Below are 18374 nucleotides of genomic sequence, written 5' to 3' on the forward strand. Positions count from 1 at the left end.
TCTTGGTCTAGTAGACCATCAATGTCTACTTCCTTGATCGTGCTTTCAGGGGATTTCTCTTGATCTTTTAATTGGCAGTGGTTCCTCTGCTTCTTCATATTGCTCATATCTCTCTGGCACTGTCGCTTAAGGAGTATCAGTTATCTGGTTCTCCTGGAGATGGTGTGCTCTTAATGATTTTATTAAGAGGTCTTTGTGTCTTCACCCTGTTCCATGAACTCAGCTTGCTGTTTCCAGAGGCCCTCTGTTGGCACCCTCATCTGTGCTGCTCCCAGTGGTTGTCAGCTAGCAGATTGTGCCCCCTCCCAACACTGGGTCATGTGCTGAGCTCTTACCTGGTGGGCGGGCGGGTCACTCCCACTTCCAATGCCGCAGTCAGATGCTGCACTCAGTTGAGGCAGGTGGGCGGATTGTGCCCCCTTCCAACATGCTGGTCAGGTACTGCCTTCCTTCCAGGAAGGCGTGTGACCACCCACCCTCTCCCAGCACAGGTCGCTCCACTGCTCTGTGCAGCTGCCTGCTCTGCCTTGGGTCGACACTCTGAAGGCACGAACGGCCCTGTCACTGCTCTGTGCCAAACCTCAGCTCCCTGTTTTTCTTGGTGGTGTGAGTTCTCTGAGGTGCCAGGACAGAAAGATCCTATCTGCCTTGGGCTGTAAACAAATTTCTGCCCTGCCTAGGAGGTTGCAGAGTCCTCGGGTGTGGATTCAGGTCTCAGCCCTGCCCTTGCCCAGGCGTTGTGCACAGGAGGCTATGGTGGCTGTGGCTGCACCCGCCTCTCTTCTTGTGAGAAGCACCAGTAATGGCTCCATGGGTCTGAGGAGACAAAGGCTATGGCGCCCCCCACCAGGGCACACCAGCCATGTTGCTTTGCTTTTTTCATGATTTATGGGTAACTGAGTTTGTTCTGCTCCGTATCCCCTCCCAGTCACAGCATGCAGCCCCCTGCAGTCTCCCAGGGCTGCCTCAGTGCAGCTGCCCCAGTCCTCTGTCTGGCTCGGGTGGCTGGTCCTGGCTCTAGTTGCTGGGTCCTATCTTGGGCTGGGTGTTGCGGGTAACTGTGTGCCTGTTTTACTCAGTTCTGTCAGTCGTGGGGTGCTCAGGGCAGATCTGAGCCTTGGAGGCTCCCCGTCCATCCTGCTGGCCTCTCGGTTGGAGAGGGGAGACCCAGTGAATGAGCGCTAGTCTTCCTTTGCCACTCCCTCCCGGTGGGATCAGTCCCGCACTGTTTTGCTTTTTCTTCTTTCTTTTTTCCTTCTCCTACCAGGTTTTTGGCGTCTTTGTCTTTCAAAGAGGGTGATGTTCTTTTGGAGTTCAACATGTGCTCTGGTTGGCTGAGTGGGTCCGTAGATGTGAGTTTTGTTGTATTTGTGGGAGAGGGTGAGCTGTAAGCGTCCTTCTACTCCACCATCTTGCTTCTCTCCTCCAGCTTCATTTTTTTTATTCAGTAATGCTTTGGTAATTCTGGATCTTTTGTGATCCCATATAAATTTTAGGATTTTTCATTCAACTTCTGTGAAAAATGCCCTGGGGAATTTGATAAAAATCATATTAAATTTGTAGACTGCTTTGGGTAATATGACCATTATAACAATATTAATTATTCCAATCCAAGAAAATGGAATATCTTTCCATATCTTTAAGTCATCTTCAATTTCCTTAATCAATATTTTGTCACTCTCTATGTATAAGTTTTCACTTCCTTGGTCAGATTAATTCCTAAGTATTTAATTTTTTTGGATGCAATTTTAAAAGGGATTATTTGTTTACTTCCCTTTCTGATATTTCATTGTCAGTGTAAATGAGTGCAACTGATTTCTGTATGTTAATCTTGTATCCTGATACCTTGCTGAATTCTTTTATCAGCTCTAGTAGTTTTTGTGTACAGCCTTTAGGGTTTTCTATATATAGTATCATGACATCCACATATAGTGACCATTTTAACTCTTCTCTTCCAATTTATATCTCTTTTATTTCTTTTTCTTGACTGATTGCTCTGGTTAGGACTTCCAATACTATGTTGAATAGAGTGGTGAGAGTGGGCATCCTTACCTTGTTCTGGATTTTAGTAGGAAGGCTTTCAACTTTTCACCATTGAATATTATGTTGGCTGTTGGTTTGTCATAAATAGCTTTTATTTCATTGACATATATTCCCTCCATACCCACTTAGGTTAGATTTTTTATCATAAATGAGTGTTGAATTTTACCAAGGATTTTTCTGCATCTATTGAGATGATCTTGTGATTTCTGTCCTTTCTCTTGTTGAAGTGGTGTATCTCACTGATTGATTTGCATATGTTGAACCATCCTTGTGTCCCTGGGATGAATCCAACTTGATCATGGGGTATAATCCTTTTTTTATGTGTTGCTAGATTCTGTTTGCTAATACTTTGCATCTGTCTTCATCAAGAAATTTGGCCTATAGCTTTCTTTTTTGGTAGTGTCTTTGTCTGGCTTTGGTATCATGGTGATGGTGGCTTCATAGAATGAGTTTGGGAGTACTCTTTTCTCTTGAATCTTTTGGAAGAGTTTGAGAAGGATCAGTATGAGATGTTCTTTGTATGTTTGATAGGATTCCCCAGTAAAGCTTTCTGGTCCTGGACTTTTGTTTGCAGGGAAGTTTTTTGTTGCTGATTCTACTTCACTTCTAGTGATTGGTCTGTTCAAATGATCAGTTTCTTATTGATTCAGTTTTGGTGGACTGTATGTTTCTAGAAACTTGTCCATGTCTTTTAAGTTTTCCAATTTATTGTCATATAGTTGTTCAGAGTACTCTCTTATGATTTTTTTGTATTTCTGTGGTGTTGCTTGTAATTTCTCCATTTTCATTTCTTATTTTGTTTGTGTTCTCTCTTTTCTTTTTGGTGAGCCTGGCCAGAGGTTTGTCAATTTTGTTTAGTTTTTTTAGTTAATTAGCTCTTGGTTTAATTGAGTTTTTCTATTTTTTTAATGTCTATTTTATTTATTTCCTCCCTGATCTTTATTTCCTTCTGCTGATTTTAGGTTTTGGATGTTCTTCTTTTTCTAATTCTTTTAGGTGATAATTTAGGCTGTTTATTTGAGATTGTTCTTGTTTTTTGAGGAAGGCCTGTATCACTATGAACTTCCCTCTTAGAAATGCTTTTGCTCCATCCCATATATTTTTTGTTGTGTCTTCATTGTCACTTGTCTCAAGGTATTTTTAAAATTTCTTCTTTAATTTCATCATTGACTTATTGGTTTTTCAGTAGCATGTTGTTTAGTCTCCATACTGTTGGTTTTTTTCTCATTTATTTTTCTATGGTTGATTTCTAGTTTCATGCCATTGTGGTCAGAAAAGATGCTTGAAATAATTTCTATCCTCTTAAATTTTTGGAGGTTTCTTTTTTTGCCAGAGTATGTGGTTTACCCTGGAGAATGTTCCATGAGGACTCAAAAAGAATGTTTATTCTGTTTTTTGGGGATGTAATGTCCTAAAAATATCAACCAAGTCTAACTGTTCTATTGTGTCATTTAGTATCTCTTTTTCCTTATTGATTTTCTGTCTGAAAGACCAGTCCAATGATGTTAGTGAGGTGTTAAAGTCTCCTACTATTATTGTATTCCCATCAATTTCTCCCTTTATGTCTGTTAGTATTTATTTTATATATTTAGGTGCTTCTATATTGGGTGCATATATGTTAATGAGTGTAATATCCTCATCTTGTATTCCTCTTTTGGTCCTTATATAGTGTCTTTCTTTACCTTTCTTTATGGCCTTTGCTATTTTAAAGTCTATTTTGTCTCATATGAGTATTGCTACTTCCACTTTCTTGTCATTTCCATTTGCATGATATATCTTTTTCCATCCACTCACGTTCAATTTACGTGTGTCCTTTTCCCTTCAATGTGTCTCTTGTAGGAAGCATATTGTAACTTTTTGTTTTATTATCCAATATGCCACTTTGTGTCCTTTGATTGGAGTATTTAGTCCATTGACATTTATAGTAATTATTGACAGATTTGTGTTTATTGCCATTTGAATTCTGTTTTCCAATTGATTTTCTATTTCTTCTTTGTTCCTTTCTTTTCCTTTTTGTTTTTCTTTTTGTGATTTGATAATTTTTTTGATATTAGCTTGGTTTCTTTTTGTTTTTTGTGACTCTACTGTATGCTTTTGATTTCTGGTTACCCTGTTTTTCAAGTATATTAACCCCTTACAGTATCTGTTTTCTTTAGACTGGTAGTCATGTTGGCTCAAACATATTCTAAAAAGAATGAAGAAAAAAAGAAAAAAAAAAGAAGAGGGAGAAAAAAGTCTGTATTTTCTTGCTCCCTTCTCCCACCTTTTATGATTTTGATGTTCTTTTTTTTCTACATCATCATGTTTATTCTCTTGCAACTCATTGTCATTATCACATTTCCAATTATGGTTTTCTAGTTTCTATAGCTTTCTGCTTCTTTTCTCTTCAGAGTAGGCCTTTCAATTTTTCTTTTAGGATAGGTTTAGTTTTGCTGAATTCTTTCAGTTTTTGCTTGTCTGTGAAATTCTTTATCTCTCCTATTCTAAAGGATAGTCTTGGTGGAGGGTATAGCTCAGTGTTAGAGTGCATACCTAGCGTGTGTGAAGTCTTGGGTTCAATTCCTAGTACATCCATCAAAGATAAATAAAAACCTAATTACCTTTTCCCCAAAATTAAAAAAAAACTAAATAAAGGATAGTCTTACTGGATAGATTATCCTAGGTTGCAGCTTTTTCTCATTCAGGACTTTGAATATGTCTTACCACTCTCTCCTAGCCAGCAGTGTTTATGTAGAGAATTCAACTGAAAACTTTATAGGGGTTCCCTTGTGACTAACTCTTTGTTTTTCTCTTGCTGCTTTTAGAATCCTTTTTTTTTTCATTCTTTAACTTTGGCCATCTTAATTATAATACGTCTTGGTGTAGGACTGTTAGAGTTATTCTTGTTTGGGACCCTCTTTTCTTCCTGTACTTGGATATCTGTTTCCATCTTTAGGCTTGGGAAATTTTCAGTGAGGATTTCTTCCAATACCTTTTCAATCCCCTTTTCTCTTTCTTCTTCTTCTGGGACCTCTATTATGCATAGGTTGGCATGCTTTATATTATCTCATAGGTCCCTTATATTGCTTCCATTGGTTTTTACCTGCTTTTCTGATTGGGTGACTTCTGTTATCTTGTCTTCTAAGTCGCTTATTTGTTACTTTGCATTATCTAGTCTGCTTTTGACTGCCTTTAGCTTGGCTCTTGTCTCAACCATTGAATTTTCTGTTTTTAATTGGCTCTTCTTTATAGTTTCTATTTCCTTTATATAGTATTCTGTCTTTATTCATAGACCCTCTTTTTTTCCTTCAGTGATTTTATCACCCTCCTTTTGAAGTCATGATCTAGTAGACTGTAAAGTTGTAGTTTATTGTTCATTCTTTCAGGGGACTTCTCTTGCTCTTTTAATTGGAAGTGGTTCCTCTACTTCATTTTACTTATATTTATCTGGCTCTATGGATTTAGGTGTATCAGTTATCTACTCTGGTCTTGAAGGACTGTTTTATTTTTTGTTTGTGTGTTTTTATTTAAATTGTGAGCATTCCTGTGTCGACTTGTGTGTATCTAATAGTTTTGTTGTGAGGGGTGTTCTTCATATGGATGGTTGCCATGTCTTTCTTCCATGTGTGTTGGCTGTTGTCCCTTTGATTGGGGGTGTGGTTGGTGTTGTGGTGATTAGAGCCTGCCCTGATTGTTGTTGTTGAGTGGGGCCTCCTTTTTTGTTCTCTGGTTATCACAGTCTTGACAGGGGTTGAGTTTGCTCCTCTGTTGCTGGAATAGAGGCTTATAGACTCATTTTTGAGCTGCAGTGTGTGGTAGACAGGATTGAGTGCTTCAGCTGTAAGGAAGAGTCTCTGAGTACGCCCATGCAGGAGATGTCCACTGAGAAGTGCCCACTGTGATATTGTCTGTCATTTGTTATGTGGGCTTACAGAGTACTCTTTTTTGATGCTGCCTTTGTCCCTTCCTCAGCTGTGGGAATGTCAACCACATGCTCTAGTGTCCCTCAGGTCCAGGATCCTGGAAACACCAGTGCAGATCCATCAACGTCAGGTGCTAGGACCTCCCGTAGCAAGCATGTGGTCACACACCTGAATCTGTGGTGCACCACAGGGTCAGTGAAGACTTTTGCCCTACCTCTACATATGGTACTTCTGCCTGTTGTAAATACCCATAATTGCCCCAGCAGGGTGCCAGAACTTTGTTCAATGCCTGTTTATCCTAGAGTCACAGGTTCACAAAGTCACCAGCAGAGAAAATCCACCCTCTCTGCCTGGGGCTGTAAACAAATCTCAGTTCTGCCTGTGAAGTTGCATGTCCCCAGGGTATGGATTATGCTTTCAGACATGCCTCTGTGTAGCAGCAATTGCTATGACTGAGCCCCACCTCTCTTCCCACAAGAACACACCAACAATGGAGACAAGTAGAAACAGCGACTATGGTATGGCTATATTGTGCTTCTCCCCACCAGGCACCCAAGCAGTGGTGCTTTTTTATGGGGGCCCCAGGTTGTTCTGTTCTGCACACATCCCCAGCCATACCTCAAACCACCCTCCAGTCCTGTGAGGCTGCCTTTGTGTAGTGGGCCCCAGCTCTCTCCCCAGCCTCATCACCAATCTCCAGCACTGGGTCCTGGCTTGTCCCTGCTAGTTCGCGTGTAAGACTGAGGGCTGCCGGAACTCTCTGTGCCAGTTTCTCTTAGTTTTATCTGCCAAATGGCTGCCACTGTCTCCTCTGGGCCTCAAAAGTTCTGCTTCTGTCCCCACTAACCTCTCACCTGGAAGGACATATCCAAGTGCAAAGGTGCCTTTCTCCTTTTGCTGCTCCCTCCCCACAGGACTGGTCCCAAACAAATTTTATTTCTTTTCTTTTTTTTTTTAGTTTCTTACCAGATTTTGTGAGAATCCTTTTGTATTTTGAAGTGAGAGACACTCTGCCAGAGTTTAATAGGTGTTCTGTGTGATTCAGTGGGTTTTTAGACATAATTCTTAGTGTATTTGTGGGAGATAGCAAGCTGTGAGTCTCTACTCCACCATCTTGGCATCTCCCCTTGAAATTAACATTGAGTTTGTCAGTCCAACAGGGTCAGACCTGAGGAAAATTGAGGAATAAAGGGGGTCAGCTCTTTTTGAAGATCTCTTTTCTCTTTTTTTAACTCTTCTGTGGTCCAGGCATCCAGTTCTTCTTTTCTTATGCTGAATTCCAACTGTTGGAAGGTAAGTAGATCTGAGAAATCACTAACATTTCAGTGTAAAGAAATTTCAATTTTTTTTTCTGAAGTGGTTTTATTTTATTTTATTTATATGAAATTATAGAATATCACTAGGCAAAAATAAAAGCAATTTAAAAATGATACATGATCCCACCATATTGAAATAACCCACTGTTAATATTTATGTCTATAACTTTTGATTTTTTTCTTTACTTTTATACCTAGATATATTCATCAAAATGGGATTACATCATATAGTTTTGCAACCTGTCATTTTCTTTAGCAGCATAATATGAATTTCTTTCTATAGCATTAAACATATTCTGTCTCTCTTTTTTGATTTCTTTTCTTTAAAATTTTTTTATGGTGCTAAGCCACTTGTAGAAAATATGCTTATGAGCCATTTACAGAGCACATTCTTGATCTATTGAAAATCAACCCTCTACAGAAACCCTTCTGAAAAAATGACAAGGAAAAACACACATGAAAAAAGAAATTTAAAAATCCTTTTAAGAATGGTGTATTTTGTTGGCTGAGGAGACAATGAGTTGAAGCTACCATTTGTGGCATTGACTGAATACCTCTAGGTCAGAATCCCTCCCAGGAGCAATAATAGGACAGTGCTTCAGAGCTTGGGTTGGCTTCAGATAGCCTGTATCCTCACTCCTTATGTCACTCAACATGTCCTGCTGTGCACCAGGAGAGAGTTTGGCACTCAGACCTGTCAAGTTGTGGATGGCCTGGAAGAGGGACCTACTCCGACAGTCATGCAGCATATGGTTCAGAATCTGGTGCTAAAATTTTTTAAGTTAAAATTTTGTGTGGGAATAGTTGTAGATTCACATGCAGTTGTAAGACACAACACAGAGAGATGCTGTGCACTCTTCATCCAATTTCTTGCATTGGTAACTTCTTGCAAAAACTATAATACAGTATCACAAGTGGGAGACTGACACTGATACAGTCAGATACAGAACATTTCCATCAACAAAGATTCATGTTGTCCTTTTATAGCCACATATTTTTCATTCTTGCTCTCATCCCTCAATCTTAGGCAACCATTAATATTGTTTCTATTTCTATAATATTGTCATTTCAAGGATATTACATAAGTGGAATCATACAGTACTTATGCTTTTGGGATTGGCTTTTTATCACTCAGCTTAGTTTTTTGAAACTTCATCCCAAGTTGAGTGGATCAATAGTTTGATCCTTTTTATTGTTGTGTGGTATTCCATGGTAGGGTTATGCCACAATTTGTTTAATTATTCACCTATTGGAGGACATTTTGGTTGCCTCTAGTTTTTGTTCTTATCAACAAAGCTTCTATGAACACTACTGTACAGGTTTCTGTGTGGACATAAATTTCTCTTCTCAGGAAAAATACCTAAGAGTCTGATTGTTTGGTTGTATGGTAGCTGCACGTTTGGTTTAATAAGAAAATGCCAAGTGTTTTCTAGAGTGGCTGCACCATTTTACTTTCCAACAGCAATGTGTGAATGATTGTTTTTCTGGATCCTCACCAGCATTTGGTGTCACTTTAAAAAATTCCTTTCTAAGAGGTTAATGGTGACATTTCATTATTTAAATTTGCTTTTCCCTTATAGATAATGAATTGAATATAGTATAATGTACTTATTTTCCATCTGTATATCCTCTCAGTGAAGTGTGTGTTCATGCCTTTTATACATTTTCTAATTGGATTTTAAAACATTTTGCTTTTGGAGAGCCACTTATTTATTCTCAACACTTCCTTTGTCAGGTATGTTTTCTGCAAATATTTTCTCTGAATCTGTAGCTTGCATTTTCATCCTCCTAACAGGATTTTTTTTTGCAAAGTAAAAGGTTTTAAATTTAATGAGGTTAAATGTGTCAGTTTTTCCTTTTATGGATCATTCTTTTGATATGAAAACTCTTGACTTAGCCTTAGATTCTGAATATAATTCTTCACAATTTTTCTAAAAGTTTTACAGTTTTATATTTTACATTTATATTTGTGATCCATTTTGAGTTAAGTTTTGTATAAATTGTGAGACTTTGGTGATTAATTTTTTAAACTGATTGACATCCATTTGACCCAGCACCATTTGTTGAGGGGGCTATCCTCCACTGAATTGCCTTTGTATCTTCATCAAAGATCAGCTGGAGATATTTTTGCCAGTCTACTTCTAGGTTTTCTACTCTTTTCCATTGATATATATATCTATCTTTCTGCTAATACCATATTGTCTTTATTACTATAGCTCTATATTAATTCTTAACACTGGGTAGAATAATTCCTCCCCCTGTTTTCTTCTTTTTCAGTATTATCTTAGCTATTCCAGGTCCTAGGCCTTTCCATATAAATATTAGAATAGGATTTCTATATCTACAAAAACACTTTTTGGAATTTTGATAAGGATTTCATTAAACCTGTAGATAAACCTAGGGAGAATTGATGTCTTTACTATGTTGAGTCTTCCAGTCCATGAACATAGTTTGTATCTCCATACATTTAGATCTTTTTTGATTCATTTCATCAGTATTTTGTAATTTTTAGAATGTAGGACCTGTATATGTAGTTTTAGATTTATATTCAAGTATATAATTGTGTTTAGAGTAAATGTAGACTTTATTGTGTTTTAAATTTTGATTTCCATATGTTCATTGTTAGTATATAAAAATTCAATTGATTTTTGTGTGTTGACCCTATATCCAGTGGCATTGCTGAACTCACTTTTTAGTTCTAGGGTCTTTCCACCCCAGATTATTTGTGATCTCTATTGTAAGTAATCATATCATCTGTAAGTAGGCACAGTTTAAGTCTTTCCTTTCTTATCTGTATACCATTCATTCCTTTTTTCTTGCTTTATTGCAGTGGGCAGAACTTCCAGTACAATGTTGAATAAGAGTTATGATAGAGGACATCTTGGACTTGTCCCTGACCTTGTGGGGGGGCAGAAGTAAGCATTCATTCTTTCATGATTAAATATGGTGTTAGTTAAAGGCTTTTTGTGTATGTTCTTTATCAAGTTGAGGCAATTCTCCTTAATTCTTAACTTTAGAGTTTTTATCATGAATTGATATTAGATTTTGTCAAATGCTTTTTTCTGCATCTATTGGTATGATCATATAATTTTTTTGCTTTATCCTGTTGATATTGTGGGATGCATGGATTGGTTTTTGAATGTTGAGTAGCGTTGCATACCTGGAACAAAACCTAACTTGGTCATGGTGTTTAGATATTTTTATACATTGTTGGTTTAGATTTGCTAATATTCTATTGAGGAGTTTGGTGTCTAAGTTATGAGAGATGTATATCTGTAGTTTTCTTGTTTGTGTTGTCTCTTTCTGATTTTGGTATCAGGATAATACAGGTCTAATAGAATGAATTGGTAAGTGTTTCCTCATCTATTTTCTGGAAGATATTCTGTAAAATTAGTGTGAATTTTTATTTAAATGTTTGGTAGAATTCTCCAGTGAAAACATCTGGGGCTAGGGTTTGCTTTTTCAGGAGCTTCCTATTTATGAATTCATTTTTGAGGATTATAAGTCTATTTGTATTGTCTATTTTATCTTGGTTGAGTTTGAGTAACTTGTGGGTTTTGAGAAATTGTTTTATTTCATCTATAATGTCAAATTTATGAGAGTAGTTATTTGTAATAGACCTTTCTTATTCTAATAGCTGCAGAATCTATAGTGATGTTCCATTTTATGTCTGATTTTGGTAATAGGGGTTTATTAATTTTATTGGTTTCATTCAAAGAAGCAACTATGGTTTTATCAATTTTTAATTGTTTCTGTATTTAATTTCATTAATTTCCACTTTTTGGTAGTATTATCTTCTTTCTGCTTGCTTCAGCTTCATTTTGCTTTTTATACTCTTTGGACTTAGAACTTAGATTACTGCTATGAGACTTCTTTTCTTTGTAACATATGCATTTATCTATAAGTTTACCTCTCAGCACTGCTTCAGCTGCATCCTCTATATTTTTATATATATTGTATTTTTATTTTCAATTTAGTTCTATGTGTTTTTAATTTTAATTTCAGACTTCCTCTTTGATCCTCTTTCAATTTTTAAATAAATGCTTTATTAATTTTCAAGGTCTTTGGAAAAATTTCTTGTTGTCTTTCTTTTATTGATTTCTAGTTTGAAATTATGGTCAGCTAACATACTCTATCATTTCAATCATTTAAATGTAGTGAGTTTTGTTTTATGGCCTGGGAATGTTCCATTAACATTTGAAAAGAATGTGTATTCTGCTGTTGTTAGTTGGAATGTTCTATAAACATCAGTTAGATCCTATTGGTTGATTGTGTTTTTCAGAGCTTGATTTTTGCTGATTTTCTGCTTTGTAGTTTGTAGTTTTAATAATTACTGAGAAAGTGTGTTGAAGTTCTCAACTATAAATGTGGATTTGGCTATTTTTCTTTTCAGTTTTATCAGTTTTTACATTAGGTATATAAAATTCTGTTTTTGCAGTATGTATATTTAGACTCACTATGTTTTCCTGGTGGATTGATGCTTTTCATCAGTATGCAATATTCCTTTGTCTCTAGTAATTTGCTTAGCTCTTAAGTCTACTTTATCTGATATTAAAATAGCCATTTATGCCTTTAAAAAATTAGTGTTTACATGATATATTGCTTTCAATTCATACACTTTCAACCTCCCTATGTGTTTTACATTTAACATTTTAATCTATGTGAAATTTATTTTGTGTAAGATGAGAAGTAAGGATCAAATTGTATTTTATTGCATTTTTTCAAATAGTCATTATTTCAGTATGATTGAATAATTTTTTGTTTTGAAGTTATAAATTTATAATATTCTAAATATTATTGGGTTTCTACTTTTTAAAATAAATTCTTGAGGTGAAATTCATATACATAAAATTAACCAATTTAAAATGAACAATTCTATGGTATTTAGTACAATCACAATGTTGTGTAACTACCACTTTTATCTCATTTTCAAGCATTTCTGTTACTTCAAAGTAAAACCCCTTATCTATTACACAGTTTCTCCCTATTCCCTCTACCCCGAGCTCCTGGTCAGCTCCAATCTTGTTTCAGTTTTTATGAATTTACCTATTCTGAATATTTCATGTAAACAGAATAATACACTATGTGACCTTTGTCTCTAGCTTCTTTCACTTAGCATAATGTTTTGGAAGTTTATCGATGTTGTAGCATCTATTAATACTTCACTTCTTTTAAGTGAGGAATCATTTTAGTTATATGTATATACTACAGTTTGCTTATGCACTTATTCATTGATGGACATGTAGGCTGTTTCTATCTTTTGGCTATTGTGAATAGTGCTACTACATACATCTGTGTACATATATTTGTTCGAGTACCTGTTTTCAATTCTTTTGGTTGTATAATTAGAGGTAGAATTGCTGGGCCATGTGGTAATTCTATATTTAACTTTTTAGCAGAACCACCAAATGTTTTCCACACCAGCAGAATCATTTTGCATTCCTACCAGCAATGTACAAGGGTTCCAAATTCTCCACAACCTCTCCAACATTTGTTATTTTCTATTTTGTTTTATTATAACCATCACAGTAGCTGTAAACTGGTACCTCATTGTGGTTTTGATTTACATTTCCCTAATGACTAATGAAATTGAGAATCTTTTCATGTGTCTGTTGGCCATTTGTATATCTTCTTTGGAGAAATGTCTATTCAAATTTTTGCTCATTTTTAAATTGATTTGGTTGGTTGTTGTTAAGTTTTAAGAATTCTTTATATATTATGGCTATTAAACCCTTATCAGATATATGACTTTCAAATATTTTCTTCCATTGTGTAAGTTGTTTTTTCACTTTCTTGATAAAGTCCTTTGATGCACAAAATTTTTAATTTTGATGGTGTCCCCAAATCTATTTTTTCTCTTGTTGCTCATGCCTTTGCAAAAATCTAAGAATGTTTTACCAAATCCAAATTCATGAAGATTTATCACTAAAATTTCTTCTGGAGGTTTTGTGATTTTAACTATTATATTCAGGTCCTTGATTCATTTTGATTTAATTTTTGTATATAAGGTATGGTAGGGGTTCAAATTCACTCTTTAACATATTATTTTCCAGTTGTCCCAGCACTGACTGTTGATGAAATTATTTTCCCCCCATTGAATGGTCTTGTCACTCTTTTGGAAATCAATGGCAACAGATGTATGAGTTTATTTCTGGAGTCTCAGTTGTATTTCATCGGGCTATGTGTTTATCTTTATACCAGGACCACATCATTTAGTTTACACAACATTGTAGTAAGTTTTGAAATCAGGAAGTATGAGTCTTCCAACTTTTTTCTTTTTCAAGATTTTTTGACTTTTCAAAGTCTGTACCAATTTTATATGAATTTGAAGATTGGACTTTCCATTTCTGTAAAAAGAGTCATTGGAATTTTGATATGTACTGCATTGAATTCACCGATCACTTTGGGTAGTGGATATCATTCCATTTATTTATGTCTTCTTTACAGCAAAGTGTAGTTTCACTATATAAGAAGTCTCTTGTCTCCTTGATTAAGTTTATTTATAGGCAGTTATATTTTTGGGTGCTATTATAAATGGGATTTTTAAAAATCCCTCTTTTATATTTTTCATTGCTGGTGTATATAAAACAACAGATTTCTGTGTGTTGATCGTATACCCTGTTACTTTATTAACTAGTTTATTAGCTCTAGTAGCTTTTTTTGTTGATTCCTTGGAGTTTTCTATATATAGGATCATTCTATCTTTAAATAGCTTTACTTCTTTCTTTCTTTCTAATTTGAATACTTTTTTTCTTGCCTAATCATTCTGGCAAAAACTCCCAGCACAATGATGAATAGAAATAGTGTAAGCAGGCATTCTTGTTCTTGATTTTAGAGGGGAAAGCTTTTAGTCTTCCATCACTGAGTGTGATGCTATGTCTGTCATGCATGCAATAGAAAGGTTTTTTCCACTGTTGAAATATCTAAAATTTTATCAATGTTAAGAATAAATAACTTTATTGTTAAATATTCTGAGAGATGCCACAATCTGGTGCATACTTGGTGTACAATAAAAAGGATAAAATTATTAGACCAGCTAGAAATTCAAGAAAATAAGTTATTTCTTTAATAATCATGACTGTAGGCTCAAGAGGGTGATCAGAGCACCAACCTTTCCACATATTATGTATCTACTGAGCTAGCAGCCACATAAAAGGGTTGGAGACAGCCCTGCTATTTTCCTGGAAAAATGAGGAGAGGGAAAGTTTTAGTATGTCACTTATAAGATCGCTCAACTGATAATTGTAGAGAAATTTATTTATTCTTAAGAGTCTGAAATCACTTTTGGTTTATTTTACCAATGGAATCCCATTACACTTATCTTTCTGGGATTCTCTCTATCCCTCTCTCTCCCTCTCGCTTCTCTGCCAATCTTCTCAATGTTTAGTGTCTACCCTTTTATGTATTTTTAGGATTACTTCACTGCTTGGTTTGATAGCAGCTGATTTTAACCCTGGGAGGTTTGATTCCTAGAGTAGTATCTTCTCATTAGTCCAGCGGTTCCTTGTCTATTTCAGCCTATGGACTTGTTCTGCTGGGGGAGGTTTTCTCACTGGTTCATATTAAATAATTCATCAATCAGGGAAGAAGACCTCTTCTTGATGTTCTTAATCCCTTCTCTCCCATTTTGGTTGCTATTTCTGTTTTCATCTACATTTTATATCCAGACATCTACCTTTCTCACCAAAATGTATTAAAAGGCCTTGAGGGAAATTGTATGACAAGCCAAAGAAATCTTTGCATTATTCATTATAACACTTAGCACATGTTTTAATTGCTTGCATTTTTGTCTTTCTTCCCCCATTAGACTGAATTTCAGGGCAAGAGTTGTGGCTTTATCTTTGTATCCTCACTGCCTCACTCAGAGTTTGGCATAGAGTGGCTTCTCAATGTGTAATTTAAATGAACAATGCTACCAAAACATTCAATATGTAGGGAGTTTACAATATAATCTTATATTTAATCAAAGGTCATTTAACCAATATAATATGTCTGAAAATATGTCTTATAAAAAGGATAAAGCTTGGCTTAATACTGTTTTATCAACTGCCTTAGGTGCAGAAGAGTTTCTTTTGGTCATATTATAAAAGTGTCCAAAATTTTATGTCACTTTGAGTTGTTTTCCTGAGAAAAACATTCACAAGTGTAAAAAATTTCAAAACTATGTATGATTACAAAATATATGTACTTAGATAAGTGTGTAAAATTTAAGCTTCTAAATAACTTTTCAATCTTTGAAGACAAAAATGTTTATTGAGGACGGACTGGAGATAAAATAGGACTCTAAGCAGACTTAAATAAAGGCTGGAGACAAAAAGAGCACCAAAGAATAAAATAGATACAATAAGTCATGTAAAATATTTTGTGCTATTTTTAATGATTTAAAAAAATAATAGCATTGGGTTTTGTTATTATGTAAGAAATATATGTTCATATAGAAAAATTTAAATGTACCACTGAGTAAAAAGGAGAACATAGAAATCACTTGTAGAACTATCACACAAAGATTATTGTGACTAACAATGTGGTGTATAGTCTTCTTTTACTGAGTATAAGAATACTTATAAAATTAATAGTATATATAACAAATTTACTTAAACAACTGAATTAATTATAGCATAAGGAGAAAGCAATTTTATTCTTTCTTACTATTCATTAAATTCTTTTTGTGGAGTAATTTTGCTCCTAGGTGAAGTCTTGGATAAATAATATGTACTCTCCCATTATTATTAGACTTTCAATTCAGTCTAACAATCACTCAAGTCTAAATTCTTACAGAATTTAAAGCTTCTCCCTTTCTCCAGCATGTATCTATTTCAGGTGGTACTTGGGAAGGGATGGTCAGCCTCTATATATCCCCATATTGCTATTCTATTCTTTCTACATTGCCTAGGCTGCAGCTAGCTTTTCCATGGTTAGGCTTTGAAGTGGGGAGTGAGTGTGTGTGTGTCTGTGTGTGTGTGTGTGTGTAGTAGAGGGAAGAGATAAAAGGAAGAAAGCCACACTTGATTGGTACAGTTGTAGGCATTATGTTGCTATGCTTTTGGTGGAGTAGATTTCAAATGCTGAATATTCTTGGGCAGTTATTCATCACTGCCTGTCTCTTATCTACAGTTTCCTTGATGCAGACCATTCTTCCTCTGGCTGGCCACTTATAATGATGCTTTTAGTCCTCTGGTTACTAGCTGTCCTTCTGTCTACTCAGGTCACCTTGTTATTCTAACTAGATCTTTGGGTGGAGTCTTTTTAAAAGAAAACTCAAGTCCAAATCCATTCCCTTGGATCACTTCTGGTCCCCAGGAAACACATGAATTTTTGTACACTAAATTCTACAAGTTAAATCATTCCTGAAAGCAATTTTGTTATTTTCTACATCTAAAGGATGAATCTCCAGCCCCCACAAATTCTCATTTTACATATCCCCAGTCAGGGGACAGATGCCTCCCCTTGAATTCAATGGGATACATATAAACTCTTCAAATTATTCCATGATGCCACCTAGTTTGAGGTAAAGGGGAAGAAACTCCCCACTTCCTTTTGGATTTAGGAGGCTTTCTCTAAACAAATTTTTATTGGAGAGTGATATCACCAACATTGCAACATAAGTTGTTCAGAAGAAAAGCAACTAAAAACTTAATTGTCAGGACATCACTGAGAAAATCTTAGAATATGGAGGTGAGGGTGAATCAACTCTCTGCACCACAGAGAGTAAGACAGAATGCAATACAGGGGTAAGAGGAGCAGCTACACATTGATAACATTGCCTTTCCCAAGATCAGCACAGAACCACACTGGTCTCCCTTGAGCCTAAGGTTTTTCCAGTGAGAATAGAGCCCAGGGTGGACATGCATCTCCCCCAGCATTATGGGTAGTTTCTTGGGAGTCCCTACTCCAGTCTTGCCTCATGGAGATTGTAGGGGAATCCGTGAGGCTTGCCTACTTGGAATATGATTGTGATGAAGAAGGCAGGAGGGGCTTGCAACAACCAGCACTCAGATCTTGGCACGACTGAGTTCCTGCCTGTAGAACCTAAGTAGCAGTCCCAACCAGTGGTTTTGCTCATCTGTAGAGCCATGACAGTGGCAGAGTCTGATCAGGAAATTTGGTGGGGATACAGTTCTGCTTGGTTTGGATTCTCAGTTGAAGAGCTTTGCTGGCCCTGAAGACTGGTCTGACTTCCTCTCCCTACCCATCCAGGCAGGGGAGCTGAGATATAGCCTGCCTACTACTGAGTGTAGCTATCTACCCATTGCTGAGTATAGCTCCAAGCCACACCCAACCAGAAAGCCTGTCCAGAATACTTGGAAGCTGCATAGCACAGGGATGCTTGAGATGCAGAGTACAGCAGGCAGAACTATTTGTCCACAGAGCAATTCCAGTGGCACTGTTCAGCTAGGGAACTTGGGGTGCAGGTAGGCTTGAGTCAAGATTACAAATAAAGAGCCTTGCCAGGTAGGGAGTCAGCTCTGCCAAGGCAAGAGAGATAATTCATAGCTCCACCCACTGCTGAGTGCGGCTCCTAAGGCTGTCAGTCCAAAAAGGCTGACCTGGAATACCTGGAAGCCTTCTTGGAGCTGGCCCACCTGCTCTGTCTGGGCAGGGCAACTAATTCATAAGGCCACCTACTGATGAGTATAGTACCCAATCACAACCATCTAGGAAGCCTGACCAAAAAACCCAGGCAACCACTGAACCAAACCTATAGCCTTGCTTGGACAAGGAACCAAGCCAGAAGTCCTATTTAACTGTTCTCAGTCAGTGATACCCTCCCCCCTCCAATCTCACAGCTCAAGCAGTGGCCTCACCCAAAAATAGACCCTGATAGCAAGCCACACGTGCCCAAGGTCATTACCAAATGACACATCCCAAAACCCAAACTCAGATGACTGTTGAAGAGCTGTCTCTGCCAAAGCAAACCTGGAAGTCTGTAGGAGAAGACTACTTGTACAAATGTGCAGATACCAATGTAAGAAATTAAGGAACATAAAAAAGGTTAACATGGCACCATGAAAGGAAATTAATGCTTCCATAATGGACCCTAAAGAAATGAAGATCTATAAACTGTCAGGCAAAGTAATCTGAATTATCCTCTTGAAATTTAGTGAACTATAAG

The sequence above is a fragment of the Vicugna pacos genome, chromosome X, assembly GCF_048564905.1.
Source record: "Vicugna pacos chromosome X, VicPac4, whole genome shotgun sequence".
In the NCBI taxonomy this organism is placed as follows: domain Eukaryota; kingdom Metazoa; phylum Chordata; class Mammalia; order Artiodactyla; family Camelidae; genus Vicugna; species Vicugna pacos.